Genomic DNA, 18981 nt, shown 5'->3' on the forward strand with positions numbered 1-18981 from the left:
ATCTTTTGTAGTTTCTACCTGTCATAGTATGTTCTATGTAGAATTTTATATTTAACAAGGCGCAGCCTTGCTTTCATGGCTATCTCTCTGGGGTGCATTAGGGTCGCTTCCCAATCCATATCCTCTAAGGGCCCCACGTCTTTCTCCTATAACCTACCTAATTTGTCTGACATGTTGCTGTTTATGGTTTTGTATATGAAAGAGTCTGCCTTCTCTACGAGCTCCTCCTGTAGTAGTTTCCCCTCTAGTGGAGCATATTCAGGTAAGTCCATGCACGATATGTCCTCTGCCTGCCATGCATGGCTCAACTGTGCATACTTAATGAATTGGGATCTGTGTAGGACTTATTCCTGACTAATTATTGCCCAAGGTTTAAGTGCACCCCTTTCTAGGATATCACCTTACGTAGAGCTGCCCAAGAGATCCCAGGCTTCGAATCCCTTTAATTTGCACAGTTCGCTAAACCACCCACTTTCCCAGAGCGGTGTAGCCTTTGTAACCCGGTTTGTCCACCCTATTGATTTCGTTGCTCTCCCATGCCTCCAGGGTAACTTGTATTGCCGGCAATAATTGTGACGTTCCCCTTTCACCATAGAGGTAGTGTAAATGTATGGGGCGCCATCTATTCTCTTTCTAGTTGTTATGTAGGGTGGTCCCATGCCCGGTGCAACCATTCATCTATGGGAACGTGATGAGCTGCCTAGTAATAGGCCTTTATATCCGGTAATGTAATCCCGGCATTGTAGGGGTTTTGCTGTAGCGTTTTTAGCGCAATTGTGGGATGACCTCCCTGCCACAATAGGGATCGGAGGCCGCTGTCCAACCCGTTGAACACTGTCCGAGGGAGTGGGTGGTACGTGTTTTGCAGAGCGTATAGCAGTTGGGGCAGGCTAATCATTTCAAAGATGGCCGCTCTCCCAAGCAAAGAGAGAGGGAGGTCTCTCCATGTCTTTGCGTCTTGTTTGAAATTCTGTAGGATTTTCCCAAGAATATGGAGCCTACACCTCTCTCTGTGAGGGGTGATAAAAGTTCCCAGGTATTGAAAGCCTTCAGGAACAACCCTTAGGTCTCCAGGTAGTGGCAACCGTGTCGAGGTTCCCCTGGGGCAGTAGAGTGTGGACTTATTACAGTTTATCCTGTATCTGGAGTGACTTTCATACTCCCCTGTGGTATCGAATAGGACACGAATAGTGGTACCCGGGTCGGTGACGTAGAGGAGGATGTCATTGGCATAGTGGGAAATCTTTTCTTCCTCTTCACTGTTGGGAGCTATCATGAAACCACGGATTTCTGGATGATGCCGGACGCCACTAGCAAGTGACTCAAGGGTGAGCGCGAAGAGAAGTGGTGAAAGGGGTCATCCTGGTCTCGTCCCCCGGCCAATGGGGAAGGCTGCCGATACCACCCCATTTACTCTAACCATGGCAGTGGGCATATGATAAAGTAGTGCTACCCAACAGTGGAATTTGGGGCCTATACCAAATGTGGCCAGTGTGCACTCCGTAAATGGCCAATGTACAGCGTTGAACACTTTTTCCAAGTCCAACAATAGAAATATGTGTGGTATGTCCCGGTCCTTCACCTTCATCAACCAGTTATGGGTCCTACGAAGGTTTAATCTGGTGGTGCATCTTGGCATAAAGCCTGACTGGTCTCCATGAACAAGAGATGTAATATATTTGAGGAGGTGGGCCGCTAAAATCATTGCCAATATCTTTACCTCCATGTTCAGTAGGTAGTTAGGACAGTATGTATCGGATCTATTGTGAGGTTTGACGTCTTTATGTATTACTACTATCATTGCTGACCTTAAGTCGGGAGTGAAGGTGGTAAGATGCCTTCTTTATGTGCATCTTTGAAGAGACGCAGCTGGTGAGGTGCCAGGCGGTCTATACAAAGTTTATACAATTCAGCCGGTAGAATATTAGGGCCAGGGATCTTCCTGTGTTGCAATTTCATCACTGCCTCTTGTATTTCTGTCAGGGTCAGGTCGGCCTCTAGCTCTCGCTCCTCTTCTTTTCCCAGCACCGCGGTCTGAACATTAACCAGGTAGCTCTCTATTTCAGTGTTTGACCTTGGGGCCGGGCTGTATAGCAGTCCCAACAGTAATCGACAAATGCCCTTGTGATATGGCTATCTGTAGTGTGGATGGTATCCTGACTTCCTATAATTTCCTGCACCTATTTAGCCTGTTGCTCCTTCTTACTGATCCAGGCCAGTAGTTTCCCCACCTTACCTCAAATCTCGCAAAGGCGATGGAACGTCGCAAATCTCAGCTTCTGGCATTATCCATGGCCACTTCCCTATATTCCTGTTTCAGGGTGTCAAGTTGTCGGGCTAACTTGGGATCTTTATCATGAATTGCCTGTCTTTCGAGCAATAGTATCTCTTGTTCCAAGTCTTCTATTGATTTGGCCCTTTCTTTCTTTTCCTATGCGAGGCGACTTTGGGCCCTATCACACAGCACTGTCTTGTAGGCCTCCCAAACTGTCTCCCCAAAAGGGACAGATTCCTCATTCTCACGGAAGTACATTTGTGTCTGCCCGTCTTCTCCTCAGGACCTTACCATCTCGCAAGTCTCAGGCGTTGAGACGCCATCCTGCGTTGCAGCCAGGACCCTACATTCGTATTCCTACTACTAGCGGGGAGTGGTCAGAAAGACCCCTTGCCAAATAATCAGCCTGTCCTATCTCATTTAGTTCATCCCTGGGAACAAACACATAGTCTAACCTGGAGTACACGTTGTGCGCACCAGAATAGTAGGAGAATTGCTTATCTTGTGGATGTTCATGTTGCCGCAAGTCGGCCAGTCTGAGGGTACTAGCGAATTGTGACAATGGAGTGGTGGCCAATGAACCCCCACCCTCCCCAGAACGGTACAATGATAGGTTCATTACATTGTTGAAATCGCCCCCTTCACATGAAGGGTAGAAGGCATCTAAAGCAGGATGTCATGATCTTACTCGGAGTGGGCGCCTAGAGTCTGGGTGGTGCATATACACACATCGGAGTCCTATCTCTCCTACCTCATTGTCTGGTCACTCCCACATGTCTGCCCATGGGATCCTGCCAGAGACGTGCCCTCCTGAAGGAGGGAGATTTCTTAATCAATATGGTCACTCCCCTAGACCCAGTAGTATATCCTGCATGTGTCAACACCGTGTAGGCACCTCTGCCAAGAACTCTGTACTGTGTATCCTGGTGATGCGTCTCCTGAAGTTTCACTGTGTTAGGGTGTAGCCTCCTAATAAATTGCATCACCAGCCCCCTTTTAATTTTGTCGTCCAGCCCATTGAGGTTCAATGTCAACACCGTAAAGTCTGGAGTCTGAGCTAGGATAGATGTGGCCATGGGACATGATAATACCCCACCCCATTTAGGTGGGATTGGTTCTTGGCACCTCCCTGTATACTACGGGGACTCCATCCCTTAGTGGCCCATGCGACTGGCCAAGAATAATTAGAAAAACTCAACCGTAACCTATCTCCCATCTAACTAACCTCCATACCCACCCACCCCCAGCATCAAGCCCCCTCATCCTGGAAAAGCAGCTATTTGCCAGAGAAGACTGAGACGTCTGTCTTCCACCCCATAAAGTTAGTGTTCAACCCCACACACTTGAAACAATTAAACCAGACAGCAATTCAATTAAAAAAGGAGGCTATAGCCACTGGCTAGGGGCGTGTAGTTATGCATGTGAACCCCCCGCCAGTATTAAAGGGCCAGTTCCTAGGTCCTCCGGATCAGGATCGGCGGGCTCGCTCAGCCCCAACTGAGCTCTAGCCCCTCCATCCTGCTCCAGAGCTGATACCTCAGCAGCCAGTGGGTGCATGGTTTCTGGTCCCAAGGACATCCTAGTGTCCTCCGAGTCAGTGTGGGTATACGAAGACTTAGCCCCTCATGCGAACCTGTTCACCATCTTCCTCAGCAGGGCGTCTCTTCTCTTGGGTTGCTTATCTCTCGGTGTAGGGCGTTCCTCCTCCCACATGTCGCATTCTACGTTCAGTTCTGCGTTTGCTTCGCAGCGAAGCTTGGGGGTCTCGCCTCCGTTATTTGTTCTTGACATCTTTCTGTTGTAGATGCCCTTGAGGGGGCGGAGGACAGGTCCCTCCTCCACCCAGTCCCATGCCATATCAGCGGTTTGTAAGAAGTGAGTTTTCCCTAGATAGATGACCTTTAACTTTGCAGGATAAAGGAGCATGTATTATATGCGAATGGCCCTAAGTTTAGCTTTAACAGAATCAAATGTTCGACACTGTCTTTGGACCTCACGGCTGTAAACCTGGAAAACCAGGATCTTATAGTTTTCATGTCTGACCTCTCCTTTGTGACGCATTTCTCGCAGGATCATATCTCTGCCTGAAAAGTTAAGGAACTTCGCAATGATCGGTATGGGTGAGGCTCCCGCAGGTGGTCATGCACTCAATGCACTGTGTGCCCGCTCTATTACGAAGCAGGCAGAGAATTGTTCTGATGGGATTATATCCTTGAGCCAAGTCGTCAAGAATGCCGGTACGTTGGTCCCCTCCACTCCCTCCTGGAAGCTCACGGAGCATAGATTATTTCTCTGGGCGCTGTTTTCTGCATCCTCCAATTGCCAGATTATGTCTACGTTGGTCCATCGCCCCTTTCTGGAGGTCCTTCACCACGTCCTCCACCTTTGAGACTCGAGTCTGTGCCTCCGTCACCCATTCTGACACCTTGCGCAGGTCTTGACATAGGAGTGTAACTTTGACGCAGACCGCCCTCATCTTACCTTCAAGCGCAGGGAGTAACATGGCTGTGTCAGATGGAGGCTGAGCAGCCTCCGCGGCCTCCGTCTGGAGTGTCAGCATTTCGTGAAGCGGGGCGTCTTTTCATGCCGAAGGTGTCTGGAATCCTTGTCTTTAGCCATCATCGTGGGCAGGTATTGTTTTCACACTTTGCCAGGCACGACCACTTGCAAGGCTATTTCATCTCACCACCAAAAACCAGGTGTGGGGCGAGGTAACCCAACAGTCCGCGGGGGCCAAACAACCAGGTGCCAGGGGGGTCTGTACCTTCTGTTTCGGGTGCCCGTGTTCGGCCTCTGTTGTCATGTGGAGTGGCGCTTGGGTATTGTCTTTAGTATCCTGCTGGTTCCCTGCTGTCCTCCTGGTTCCACTAACCGTTCCGTTCAAGTTGGCCACACTAGGGAAATGAATGAGAAAGCTTTCAAAAGGCTTGCCACACACCCAGGCTATTCTCTTCTGCCAGTTCATCTCCGTGGCATTGTCTCGTTCCTCCATAGGTTCGGCAGCTCCGGGACACTCTGTTTTAGTCAGCGCCACAACACCAGCCAGAGGGGCCCTCCGGGCAGCATCGGTTCGCTTTCAGGATAGCAGGATTACTAACGGATTAAGTGTTCCCGGCGGGAGCTCGCTGGAAATGTGTCTTACAAGGCCATGGTTCTGGCCAGCCCTTGTTAAAATTTTGACTTTAAACCCATATGATAGTAAATATTGCTTCTTTCCTTTAATTGATGTCCAAATATCCCCTTTCTCCCTGCCACACACTAACAACCTCTTACCAAAGAAAATTGGACAGCCAGAAGATTGTCAATAGAAAACCTGAGCATGCTGTCAACCTTGGTGCCTTGTAGTGCCTTTTGGAATTCTGGGCAGCATCTGGTTTCCCACACTAAATAGAACTCTGGCTGGCTCCCTGGAGAGGCAAATTGGACAGCCAGAAGATTGTCAATAGAAAACCTGAGCATGCTGTCAACCTTGGTGCCTTGTAGTGCCTTTTGGAATTCTGGGCAGCATCTGGTTTCCCACACTAAATAGAACTCTGGCTGGCTCCCTGGAGAGGCAGCCTGTCTAGAGGGCCATTGTAGTTTCCAGTTCTGTAGGACAGTATGATTCTGTAGGTAACTGTTGGCTTGTCAAATTCCGTGTCCATTGACCAAGTTCAAAGTCAGTTCTTTAGCACACCTGGCTGACAGATGAGTCCCTCTGTGAATTTAATGCCCTGTAATAATGCTATAAATCGTAAAATTTTCTGGCATCTCTTCTATACTAGACTGATCTCGTCATAAATTTTAATATTCATCTATAGGGGCCAATAATCTCTCTCTCTGCTCTTTATCTCGCTTTCCAATGTTTTCTATGTTCTTGCACAGTGACTGGTCTTCATCCTGGTGCACAATCATGGTCTTACTCTTTTGCGAAACCTCATTAACAACTTAGGCTAAGGAGCATGCGGACGCGTTCTGGATCCACTACTATGTGCTTTTTCGTCCGGGTTAAACAAGGGGCAAACTGGGTATCCCCACCTTTAAGAGTAATTTTGTTGAAGGGCAGATGTTGCTAAATCCTTTACACTTTGCTAGCATCATGGATGATATATCCTGGAATAGTGTTAGCTTTAGCTCTCAAATTGTAGTTTACTCATTCTCCTTGCTCCTATCATTATTTTCTCCTTCCTGCTGAAAAAAGTGAATTCTTGTGATTCCAATAGGCAGCAGGTTATGCCAAATCTGGCTTGAGCTTAGTGTTGTCATCCTCAGACAGGATGTGACAAAAAAGCACCCTAACATGGGATTCAGAGTCTGAATTGAGGATGTCTGGATTCATTCTTCAGATTCAGATTTTTGCTATGATCAAGCGTTTTAGTCAGGAGGATGTGTTGGGTCTCTAGTTCTTGCTGCCCTCTTTAATTGGACATAATTACTCGTCAGCTTGTTCTGCTGGGAAAGTTTCCACATGGTCAAATCATGTTTCCACCTTCTGTAGATTGTGATCAAGCTTGGAGATAGTGTTGCCCAAGTCCTGGTACAGTGTGGCAAGTTATGCCTCAAATTCGTAATAATTGACTATCTCCCTGTGTTGCCTGTGCTTTTGCCGCCTCTACATCTAGTTCTTCAGAGATGAGAGTTTTTGGTACACCACTATTTCCTGACATTTCTTTTGAATCCTGTTTCTGGCCATGTAGCATTTCTTGTATGGAAGGTGTCTTTCTTTGCTGCAATTGCCAATCGCAGCACCCCTAAAAAGGAAGCAAAGAACCTATTTTTATATAATCACACACACACGTATTTGGGTTGATGCTGCTAGTTTTTCGACTATAATGCACTGGGCCCTGCTGCCCAGGACCAGTGCATGTGCTCTGACCCACAAAGTACAGGTACAATTGCCTAATACCGGATTGGCTCATTTAAATTACTTATAAGTTCCTAGTATATGGTACAAGAGATACAGAGGACTAGTAAGTTAAATGTCACTTCTGGACTGCAGCACTTAATTGTATCATCACTAAAGTAATAAGGTGAAAACAAGAATGTAGTCCTACCCTAGTTTGGCAGCTTAAAACCTGCCCACTTGACATGACAAAGTAAATCCTTTTGCCAGGTCAAAACCTTCCTTTTTACTATCAGTAAGCCACCCCTACGGAAGGCCTGGGTAGCTCACAAGGCAGGATTCTTAATATTAAATAAAAGGGTATGTTTCTTCTGTATTCAACATGCCCTGATAGTGACAAACAAAATTGCTGTTTTCACTGTAGCACGGCCACATGGTTCTATTGGCTTACATGAAATTTCACTAGCCATCGGGCTAAGTGCTAACTTCTGTTTCAGATGACCAAGGATTTCTGAGTTGGGATTTAAGGTACCTTTTAATAAAAAGATGACTTTAGAAAGTCACCACTTTGTTGCCCAAACCTACAGTAGCCTTTACTGTTTGCCTACAGCAGTTGTCAACCGAGACAACATGCTGCCCCCTGCTAAAAAGTGTGAAGCACTCCCAGGAACAGAGAACAAAGGGTATTGCTAAAGGGCCTCCATGGCACGATGTCTGTCGGGCAGTGGCTACAGATGGCCCAGCTTCTAAGAAGCTACTGTCTCAATGAAACAAATGGAAATCACACCTTTGCCTGCCCATTCTTTTGTGTAGGCATACAGGCTGGCATCTTCTCCAGAGGCGAAAGACCTTTTGCCGAAGTGGTTTACCAGAAGGAGTGGAGCATTATTCTGCTTACAACCAAGGGTTGTGCCCAAGGCTCCTCACAGGGGAATAAGGCTTGCACCATCTTGGTTTAGAGAAGAGAGGAGTATTTTGAGATTGTTGAAGGGCCAAACTCCCAGGAAGTGATGTAAAGTTGGATGAGTAGCCTTGTGGGAACTTTTTGCCCCATTGGCTACCACGTCCTCCCACCCCCAGTTATCAGATCACCTCTGTACTGGAAAGAAGACCTAAGAAGCACTGTTCTGCTGCTCCCTGGATCCAGCAAAGAGAGACTGCACTAAAGACTGTACTGCATCTGCTGAACCCAAAGACCAAGCAAAGACTACTGAGCCTGTGGTGCCCAACTGTGGAAAAGTTGCCCACATATGCCAGAACAGTAGTAGTGACCCCATCAGTCAATTGGCTGACTTTCTGTTGCAGCTACCGGGTCAAAAAAGCTAAAGGAAGTCTGGACTTGTGAGGATTCTAATGTACGTGAGTAAGTAACTTTATTTATATTGATTAATTCAAATCTTGCAAAAGAGAAAGACTGTGTTTCAAATTCACAAGACAAAACATGGGTGGGAAAGTATCAAGTGTTTGTCGTTTAGTAGGTATAGGCACCGAACAATTAAAAAAGCTACGTTTAAATCCATGAGACGTAGATACTGTCTGGAGTTTATCAAGCATGTGACTTGTATAGAGGCCTCTCAAGGCCCTGGTTTGAAGTGCAGGTGTGTGAGGTAAAAAGTTTTGTCAGGCTGTTTCGTGAAATTAGAATAGTTTCACAACTGTCTTTATATATGCATTATACTTTGTTGGAGAATTCCCGGGTGCCAGGATTGGCCATAATTTTAATGTAAGTGACTGTATTCCCAGCTAGCAACCTGGCCCAGGTGTCACACACTTTTTCGGATTGTCCTTGGTAGGGGGGGTGAGGGGATAAATTTGTTTTTAAAGTCCAAACGTGCAAAATTAGTAGCTTTAAAGTGTGTCAATGCTGTCTGAAAGTTGTCAGATCCGACACTTGTCTGGAGGCCTCCACAGAAAACTGCTTTAAAGAGCAAATGTCCAAGATGAAAGTAATGAGCTGTTTTGTTTTGTTGAGATAGTCACCCACTGCTTTTAGTTTTTACGTGCAGCTGTATCAGAGAGCTCTAAGATGACCAGGTAGCCCATGGTGTTGATGTTCATGTCTTTTACCCGGCTGGCAACATGAGCCAGGTGTCGCAACTTTTTTTGGAAAGTCCTGGAGGACCGGAGAATTGTTTTAAGTACCGACGTGTAAGTTAGAATCTTGTCATACTGGCTCATAGATCATGGAGTGTGGGCGTTCAAATTGAGGTCTTATATAATCAGAGGTGCACAGCCAGATAGGAACACGCACCTGCCTTTTTCCAGAGGTTCCAGTGGACCAGGATAGCCCAGGATTTAATGTTTATTCCTCAGCTAGCAGCCTGGGCCAGTTTATCATAGTTTTGTCTGAAGGCTTTTTTTATAGAGGGCTCCAAGGTACCACGGTATACCAAGGTTTTAATGTCGGTGTCTGTTCCAGAGCTGTCAGCCTGGCCCTGTTTGTCGTGATTTTGTCAAAGAAGTCCCAAAACAGCCAGGGTCACCTAGGGCTTTGATGTTGATGACCAGCCCCTAGCTGGTTACCATTTTCACTGCACGTCGATGCACTTGTGTACTTGTTTGGTTAGTTTTTGTACAAATTTGTTTAAAATTTTCAAAAAGCGACAGTTCAATATAGGGTCGTCGGACTATAGGCCGAAAATGACAGCCTGCCTGCCTGTGGGTATTCCTTTACTTTTGAACTAGGGTTTGTTGAGATGCCATCTCAAAATAGATGCAGGTTAGGTGCAGGAGGTTCTCTTTATTTGAGATGCATAAACGACAACCTCTGTCACCGGGGAGCAGCCATGCTTGTTTTTTGCTAGTGTAGGTTGGAGACCTAGCAGCACTGCATCAGTTTTAGTTTCTAGCGGAGCGGGTATGTGCAGGCTAAGTAAGACACCTGCTTTAGCTTCAAATAAGTGTAGATGACCATTCAGACATGTTCTCTTTTTCTGAGCCCTTGTTTGTCTTTTAGGAAACAGATTTTGCCCACTGCAACTTAACTGGTTTTTAAAAGTGTTGTATGAAAATGGTAGAGGTCAAAGGTTCCCAAGATGCGAATTTACCAAAGATTGTTCTTGGTACTCTTATAAGCCTCTACTAGGGTTGCAGCTTCCAAAGATGTTGATTACTGACCACAGGATGTTGTTTAGTGTCGGGCTATGCACGTTTTCATTTAAAGCAACACATTACTACTTTACCCTGCTGTCTGAACTCCAGCTGAAGTTGACTTGGAGAAGAGCTCTGTGCTAAGTTTAACAAGTGTTGGTAAACTTTTGTTTGACGTTTTCTCAGTAGTGCCTAACCGCGACCGAAGAGGTCTTGCTACAGTAGGTTAAGGCTGGTAGGATTGTAGCCACCATTACCTTCAAGAGTGGGTGAAGTGTTGGATCTTTCAGCCTCTTGCGCAGGGTGTTAAAAGCGGTGATTGGGGCATGGCTCTTGTTTGTGATGACTCGAAGCTGTTGGTTGGCTGTTCCTTTATCATTTAACAGTACCCTAAGGTACTTGTATTCTTTTACCATGTCTAGAACATGCGTGCCGAGAAGCCAAGTTGCATTTTTCTTTATTACCTTGCTTACCATGATCGGATTGGCTTTGTTTCAGTGTATGACCGGGTGTTTTTGTGTATCGTGCAAGTGCAGTGTATTTATCAATCTCTGCAGGCCTACTTTAGTTAAACTGCACAGGACCACGTTGTCTGCATATAATAAGTGATCCAGCGCTGATGTGCCGAAAAAGGGGGAAGCAGCCGTAAGTTTAGTCCAGACCGGGCGAATGTCAGCCATAAAGAGGTTGAAGAGGCTTGGAACCAACACACACCCCTTTTTAAGGCTTTTTTTTTATTGCTTTTGACAGTGGGGATCCGTCTCCGATTTTAATCTACACCTATGTTTGGCTGTGGAGTGACTAATGGTTCTGAGCAGATGTGAAGGGATGATCCTAGCCCTTAGCTTCCTCCAGAGCTTTGCTTTATTTACACAATCGAAAGCCGACTTGTAGTCGATAAAAGAGAGAAGTCGGGCGATTCTGCTTTCTCATTTGGTCCAGTAGAATGGACAGGGCAAGATGTTTGTGGTTGTGCCAGAACCTCTCGTGAAACCAGATTAGTGGATTTATTCTGTTTGCATCCGCCCAAGCAGTCAAGAGCATCTAGGACAAGAGATGCAAAGTATTTTGCTTCATTGTATAAGAGCGTAATAAGACTTTTTAGTTTTCTGGTAATGTTTTATCTCTTCCTTTATGGAGGACGACAGCACCTCGTCTTGAGTCAGGTATGACGCCCATGTGGACTGCGTTTGGGTAGAGAGGAGTTAGTGTTTTTGCCCAGTACTGCGGATCTTGTTTGTAGATAGCCTGGGGAATTCCATTTAGCCCAGGGGCACTGTCCCTCCTACATTTGATGATGACTTGCTATTTCTTGTTTAGACAGATGTCCTCCTTCAAGATTGAGAGAAAATGTGAACCTAGATCTGAGGTCAGTTGAACTTGTGGGCAGTGGTCCTCGTGCCGAAGTTGCCTGTGGTGGGTGCCCAGATTAACAGGTTGGTCTGCGGCTAAGAGGTCTACTTGTGGGGTGGTTTGATGCTTGTGTGAGCTCTTTACAGGGATAGGCTGGGTTGTCGATGGCAGCGATACGGAGTGTGCCTCTAAGAGTGTTATAGTTGTTGAATTGTTAGCTGCTGAGAATTGTATCTTAAAAAAAGCAACCCAGCACTCTTCCCTGATGGGCCTAAGGCCTGCTGCTGCCGGTTTAGATTGTTCCCAGTTAACCAGACGTTTCTTGAATTGAGTTGCTTGCTGTCATGAAAGAGCTTGGCCCCAAACTCATCTGTTTCTTTTCTGTTATCAACCCAGACTGACATGATGTATTCTTATTTTGCAGTCCTTACAGCAGCAGTCTTCATTGTAATGCCACACAACCACAATGGAAAAAAAAAAATCAGGTCGCCTACTGATTTTTTTCTCTCTCAATTATTCCATTAAATTGGCTGTATTTAAATATGTCTAGACTATTTAAACATTGCAGTTAAGTTATGTTACTGTTTTAAAAATGCAATAAAATACATGGTTGCCAAACATACTATTCTGGTCAGGCAGGCCTTACTAATGTGTAAAAGTATCAACAGTGCGTTTATTAGAAATGAGGGTAGGGTTTTGAAGAATATTTGGAGTCCCTTCTCTTTTGACACATACTTCCACCTAGGATATAACTGACAAAAGATGTTAGTAATGGCCCTTTACAGAGTGGCTTACTGCCTCACATTGTTTTCCACTTAGAAACACAACACACCGAAATGAGCATATTGATCTTTTGACCAGAGCCTGAAGTCCCCGAGATCAATTCAGGGGGTGGGTGGGGGGGGGGGGGGGGGGGGAGAGGGGAGGGGCAGCCTTAGCTGGGCCCATCCCCCAGTTTGAAGACCCCTACCTTAGAGTGTCTGTTTCGAGTTTTAGTGCTGCCTCTTCGAACCCACCTCAATGCCTGATTTAGCGTCTTCTTGACCAGGCGACAGGCTACTGATCTCTTTGTAGGTTTACAGTGTCCTTGGCGTGCTGATAAGTTTTTCCTTTGGTGCGTCGTACACATTACAGTTGTTATTTTAAGTAAGTTGGTTGTAAATTTTTCCCATGTTGCTAGTTGGGTTAAGTTTTGTCTTTCGCACTGTTCTCGGACTGCCTTGGTGCTGTTGGCAATCTTCACTATAGATGTTTCTGACCACTTACCGTCAGTCAGTCAAAAACCTTTATTATCGGTTAAAAACCATAAAAGCGAAGAATACATTATTACATAAGACAGCCAATTGATCACCAATGAGCAGCAATACAAAGTGTACATAATTAAACAATGCACCTAGAACAATAAATAGTATTTAAAATAATAACAACAGATAAAAACAGGCCACTCAAAGTGGTATTAAAATTCCCTAGTAAATGCAGAAGGGCACTGACAGTTAAACAGATAGTGCAGCTTTCTCCTTAAGTTTGGCTCCTCTAGAGCACCACATAGAGAACAAGAATCTGGAGGTCGCAAACAGTCAACGGGGTAGAGTCATATTTCAGCAATCTAAACACAACCCTGTAATCCCTGAAGCCCCTGGACTTGCATAACTGTAAGATCCATTTGGCTCTAGCCGTGGAGTATGAGGGGCAGAAGAGCACAACGTGCAGATCTGTCTCTTCGGCGGATTCACACCCCGGACATAGGCTAGATGCATAATGAGCCATTGACCACTTGTTTGTTACTGCCCTCACTGGGAGAGTGTTAGACCTGTCAGCCCTTTGGGTGGTCCCTCCTCATCATTATTTATTTTGTCCCACTTTTGCCTCAAACCCTGTTTGAATTTTTCCTTTTTGGGAACCACCAGACTTTTTCGTGTTGCTGCAGATTCAGGGAGCCATTTTAGCTACCCCTGAAACTTCTGTCTGAGGGCCTGGAGCACAAAATGGTGGCCACCTGTGACATCACCAGCATCCACTGGAACCTACCAGCACCTTCCAGAACATTCCAGGAGATTCCAGAACTCTGTGACAGTTGGAGACCGTTTAGAATGTTGGGAGGATAAGAGAGGCAGTTGGCAGTTGGAGCTGGCAGTTGGCACCTGACTGGTGAAGAGAGAGGAGCACAACAGTGAAGGAGGAAGGAGTGAAGCAGCAGGGGTGGAAACTTGTGCCTGGAGTGGGGTCCATAAACCCACCCTTGATACTTGTCCCTACTGATGGATCCCAGCCTATAGCCCTGTGTGGGAGGAAGACAGAAGAAACTTATCCTAAGGACCTGGACAGCAGGAACAGGCCTTAGAACCAAGAAAACAGCAAGATTCTGACCTGAGAACTGGTTTCCCTGGAATCGGGCGTCGAGTAGCCTGAAGACCTGGAGCCCGAGGTGGAGAAGCGGCGCTGACTGAAGTAGCAGACGTCGTACCCGGAGCCGCCTGAGGTCGTGAGAGGGCGCCGACGGAGGTCGTGAGGAATACCAGAGGTCGAGGAGGAAGTGAACCGAGGTCGAGCGAGCGGCGTCATCGGAGGAGTGAAGTCCGCCCTCCGGAGTCGTCGGAGACCGAGGTAGAGGAGCACCGGAGGTCGGGAGTGAGGATCGCACTCCGGAGTCGCCCGGAGCCTGTGAGGAGGAGCACCGGAGGTCGGGGGTGAGGATCGCACCCCGGAGTCGCCGGAAGTCGACATCGAGGCCAGGCCGGCCGACGTCATCGGAGCCGAGAGCGCCATCGGACCGGAGCCGCCCGAAGTCGACATCGTGAAGAGACTGCCCGACGCCGTCGAATCGGAGGTCGAGATCGAACCGAGGCCACCGACATCGGACCGGAACCGCCTACCGGCGTCGTCAAAGAACTGACATTGTGCCGAGACCGAACCGGAACCGCCTCACGGCGTCGACACGACTCCAGCGGCGTCGGAACATCAGAAAAAGGGCAGTAAGTGGAGTAGAGGGCGCCTAAGGCCCTGTGGAGACCTAAGAGACTACTCTAAGGGGCTAGGGAGGTGCTGAAACCAACCTGACTGTGCCTGGGGTGAACTGGGACTAACCTAGAGAGGTTGTGTGGAGAGAGAAAGCCAGGGCACTGGTATTCCCCCCTTTGATCTACCTCAGTTTAGGCCTCAGCCTTGTCCCAGCCAGGGAGTAGCCCCCCTCAAGCCTTCCACAACCCTACAAGCTGTGCCTGGGCCAAATCAGCCCATAAGAATTGAAGTGTCATCTGATTACATGAGTGTTGCTGTATACTTTTAATTATTTATTGGGGGTACTGTATTTATTGAGTTTTTACCTATTTATTGCTTCACTATATTTATAGGTCCACAGGACTTGATGGTGTACAATATTTATTGGTACAGTATTTATTGCCTCAAAGTATTTAATTGTCTGTATATATTGCACTTGTATTTATGCCCTGTTATTTATGATCACCCCTATTTATTTCATCAAACAGCCAATATTTATTTGACCTGCACTAATTGAAACTTGTATATTGTGATTGTCTTATTTATTTTTCCAATCAGCAACTAAGAGAAAAAGATAAAGAAGAATATTTTCATAATTTTTACGGTGTAGAGTCGTTTTTGGAACGGATGCACGCATGGTTATTGTATGGGTATATTGTATGCTTAGCACTGCGCCTGTTTCCTGACCACTCGAGCCAAGCTACCACAGTGTGTTCGGGGAGTCCACCACCACCCTGCGGAGTGGGAGTGGGCTGTTTCCAACATAAATTGGTGTTCAGTGGTGGGATAGAGCTGTGCCTACGTATACTCAACAATAACTGTGGGTAGTCCATAGGCCTACACCGGGAGTTTTCTCAAAAGCGGCCTTCCTAATTGTGGGTTTTTGTTTTTTCCAAATTTACTCTGGTGGTGGGAGGAGGTATTATTAAAGGTACCCCCCTGCATTGTTGCTACACAAAACCTGTCCTCTAACCTGAGTGGGCAAGATGGAATTTGTACTGGAAGACTTAGACACGTACACTGTGGCCCAACTCAGGGAGTTTTGCCAGCGGGAGGGGGTGTACTGTCCCCCAGGAGCAAAGAAGGGTGCACTCCAAACCAGCTTAAGGGCTTGGGGGGAGGCACGCCGAGAAAGCAAGGCTGAGGAGGAAGACAGGGATGGAGAGCCTGACCCCGAGGGGGCTGAGATGTACCAACCTGAGGTGGGGAACCTGTCAGCAGGGCCCAGGACACTTTCTAGGAAGGGCAGCACTGTCTCTAGCGGGGGCTTATCCAGCGTGGAGTTAGCAGATCGGAGAGAGAAAAGACAGCTCACATGGGATTTAGCAAAGCTGGAGAAGGAGAAGGAGGAACAGAAGATGGCTCATGAGACAAGACTGAAAGAGATAGAGCTTCAGATCTTAAGAATTGGGGCACCAACTGTTCCTAATGGTGGCAGCAAAGACCAAGAAATCACCAGGGAATCCAAACCTTACCTGCCAAAGGACATAGTAGCTAGCTATGGGGCGGGTGACGACATCGCCAAGTGGCTAGCAGCCTATGAGGTCTCGTTGAGGGCCCATGGGGTTCCAGTGAAGTATTGGGGAGGAGGATTGTATAGGTACATGCCTCCAGCTGGTAGGGATGCTTTATTGGGCCTCGAGGAGAATGAGCAGACCCACTACCCCGCCATGAAACTGGCGCTCATCAGAAAGTTTGGACTAACACCTGAAAAGTACAGACAGAAGTTCAGGGGTAGTCACAAACTGGGCACACAGAATTGGGTGGACTTCCTGGACTATGCGAAGAAGGCAATGGAAGGTTGGATTCAGGGCAGTGAAGTGAGGAACTACGAGGAGTTGTTTGACCTAGTACTGAAGGAACACCTGCTCGAGAAATGTTTCCCTGAACTGCGGCAACACCTGGTGGATAGCAAGCTGACCAGTCCCCGGAAGCTTGCTGAGGAGGCGGACATTTGGGCTAGTACCCGGGTGTCCACAAGGGGGACTGGAGGGGATACTCAAAAGGCCGGACAGGGCGCCCCCCAGAAGAAAGAGGGAGGGGAAAAGAAAAAGGAGTTCTCCAAAGGCCCCCAAAATAACTTCCAAGGGAAGGGAACAGGATTCACCTCTAAGGCTAACCCACCCAGAAACCCTAATCCTGGCCAGAGTCAGCAGCCAAGGGTTGTCCATTGCTATGAGTGCGGTGGCGTTGGACACTATAAAGGAGATCCGAAGTGTCAGAAACGATCACCCCCTCCCACTGGAGGAAAGCCCCCCGGAGTAGCTAGTGTAGTGCTCGGGGAGGAGATGCCCTTAACTAAGGGAAGGGAGTGGGCGGGTGTCACTCTAGTGTCCCTGGGAGAACGGGAGATGGTTCCTAAGATCCAGGTGCCCGCAAATACCGCAAAGTATGGGCAGTGGATCACCATCAACGGCCAAAGAGGGGAGGCTCTGAGAGACACAGGAGCCAGTATGACTATGGTGCGTAGCCAACTGGTGTCTCCAGAGCAGGTAATTCCCGATGTACTCCACCCCGCCGCGATGGCTGACGGCAGAACAGGTCACTATCCAGTGGCCGAGGTTCCCTTTGAATGGGGGGGGGGTTGCAGGTTCACTTCGAGTTGCCGTAAGCCCTGCCGTGCCAGTCGATTGTCTGCTGGGCAATGACATGGAGCACAACGCTTGGAAGGAGGTGGAGTACCGGACTCACACCGAGATGCTGGGTACACCTGACTGGGCCTGTGTTAGCACAAGGTCCGAGACTACCCGAAGAGGGAGTTCATTCCGGCTGGAGCCTGGAACAAAGGCCCAGCCAGCTGCCAGTCAAGGGAAGAACCGAGGACAGGAGGAGCCTGCCTCGGCGTCTCCACCCCGTAGGACGGATAGGCCACCGGAGGTGGTGGGCCAGGAGTCTGCGGAGGGGGACGTTACCAACCTGGAGGACCTACCCATCCCGGCCGAGTGGCACGTGGAGGGAGGCCCGTCCAGGGAGGAATTCTGCCAGGGCCAGAGGGAGTGCCCTACCCTTGAGGGGCTGAGGCGACAGGCCGAAGCCCAGGCAGCAGGGAACGTTGAAGGGAACTACAGTGTTTACTGGGAGGATGGCCTCCTCTACAGTGAACCCAAGGCACCCCTACATGGATCGTCACGAGCCTTGGTAGTTCCTCAACGTTATCGAGCCTTCCTCTTGGAGTTGGCTCACGAGATACCATTGGCAGGACACCTGGGGCAAGACAAGACCTTCGCCCGTCTTGTCCCACACTTCTATTGGCCTCAGATGAAAGTGTCGTCCGATACCTACTGCCGGACATGTGTGTCTTGCCAAGCCAGTGGGAAAACAGGGGTGAAGCTGAAAGCTCCCCTGGAACCACTTCCTGTCGTTAGCACCCCCTTTGAAAGGGTGGGCATCGACATTGTGGGTCCATTAGATCCACCAACTACAGCTGGTCACAGGTTTATCCTGGTTCTGGTGGATCATGCCACACGGTACCCAGAGGCAATACCTCTGAGGACCATAACAGCACCTGTTGTGGCTAGGGCCCTGATGGGAATCTTTACCCGAGTGGGTTTTCCCAAGGAAGTTGTGTCCGACAGGGGGACCAACTTCATGTCAGCATATATGCGGGCAATGTGGAAGGAGTGTGGAGTGACCTACCGGTTCACGACTCCTTACCACCCCCAGACCAATGGTCTGGTGGAGAGGTTTAATAAAACCTTGAAAGGCATGATCAGAAGCCTGCCTGAAAGCCTGCGGAGGAAATGGGACGTCCTCCTACCCTGTTTACTTTTTTCCTACAGGGAAGTGCCACAGAAGGGAGTGGGCTTCAGCCCCTTCGAGCTTCTGTATGGGCATCCTGTACGTGGACCTCTTAACCTGGTGAGAGACGGATGGGAAAGAACTCCCAGAAAGCTTCCCCAGGATGTGGTGAGCTACATGCTGGCCTTCCGGAGCCAAATGGCTAAGTTGTGGAAGCAAGCTTCTGACAACTTGGAAGCCAGCCAAGCAGTGATGAAGGCGTGGTATGACCACAACGCTCACCCGGTGGAGTTGGAGCCTGGCCAGAAGGTGTGGGTGATCGAACCCGGAGAGCTTAGTGCCCTCCAGGATCGCTGGTCAGGACCCTTTGAGGTGCTGGAGAAGAAGGGTAAGGCTACCTACTTGGTGGACCTGAAGACCCCTCGTCAGCCCCTGCGGGTGCTGCATGCCAACCGCCTCAAACCCCACCACGAGAGGCCCGAAGTCATCTTGATGATGGTGACTGACGGAGGAGAGGACGTGGAAAGCGAGCCTCTCCCTGATCTGTTTGCGTCTCAAGAAAAGGATGGGTCGGTGGAGGGAGTGATTCTCTCCCCATCTCTAACTCCTGAACAGCAGGAGGACTGTCGCCAGGTCCTGGGGCAGTACTCTTCGTTGTTCTCCCTTGTCCCGGGTAGGACTCACCTGTGCGTCCATGACGTGGACA

General features: G+C 48.3%; 1 protein-coding gene across 2 annotated transcripts in view; it reads left to right on the forward strand.

Annotated features, from left to right (window-relative positions):
* The window catches only part of PHF6 (PHD finger protein 6), a 402720-nt gene that overhangs the window by 115410 nt on the left and 268329 nt on the right, over nt 1–18981 (forward strand). The window lies entirely within an intron of this gene.

Source organism: Triturus cristatus, chromosome 5_2 (genome assembly GCF_964204655.1).
Source record: "Triturus cristatus chromosome 5_2, aTriCri1.1, whole genome shotgun sequence".
NCBI lineage: Eukaryota > Metazoa > Chordata > Amphibia > Caudata > Salamandridae > Triturus > Triturus cristatus.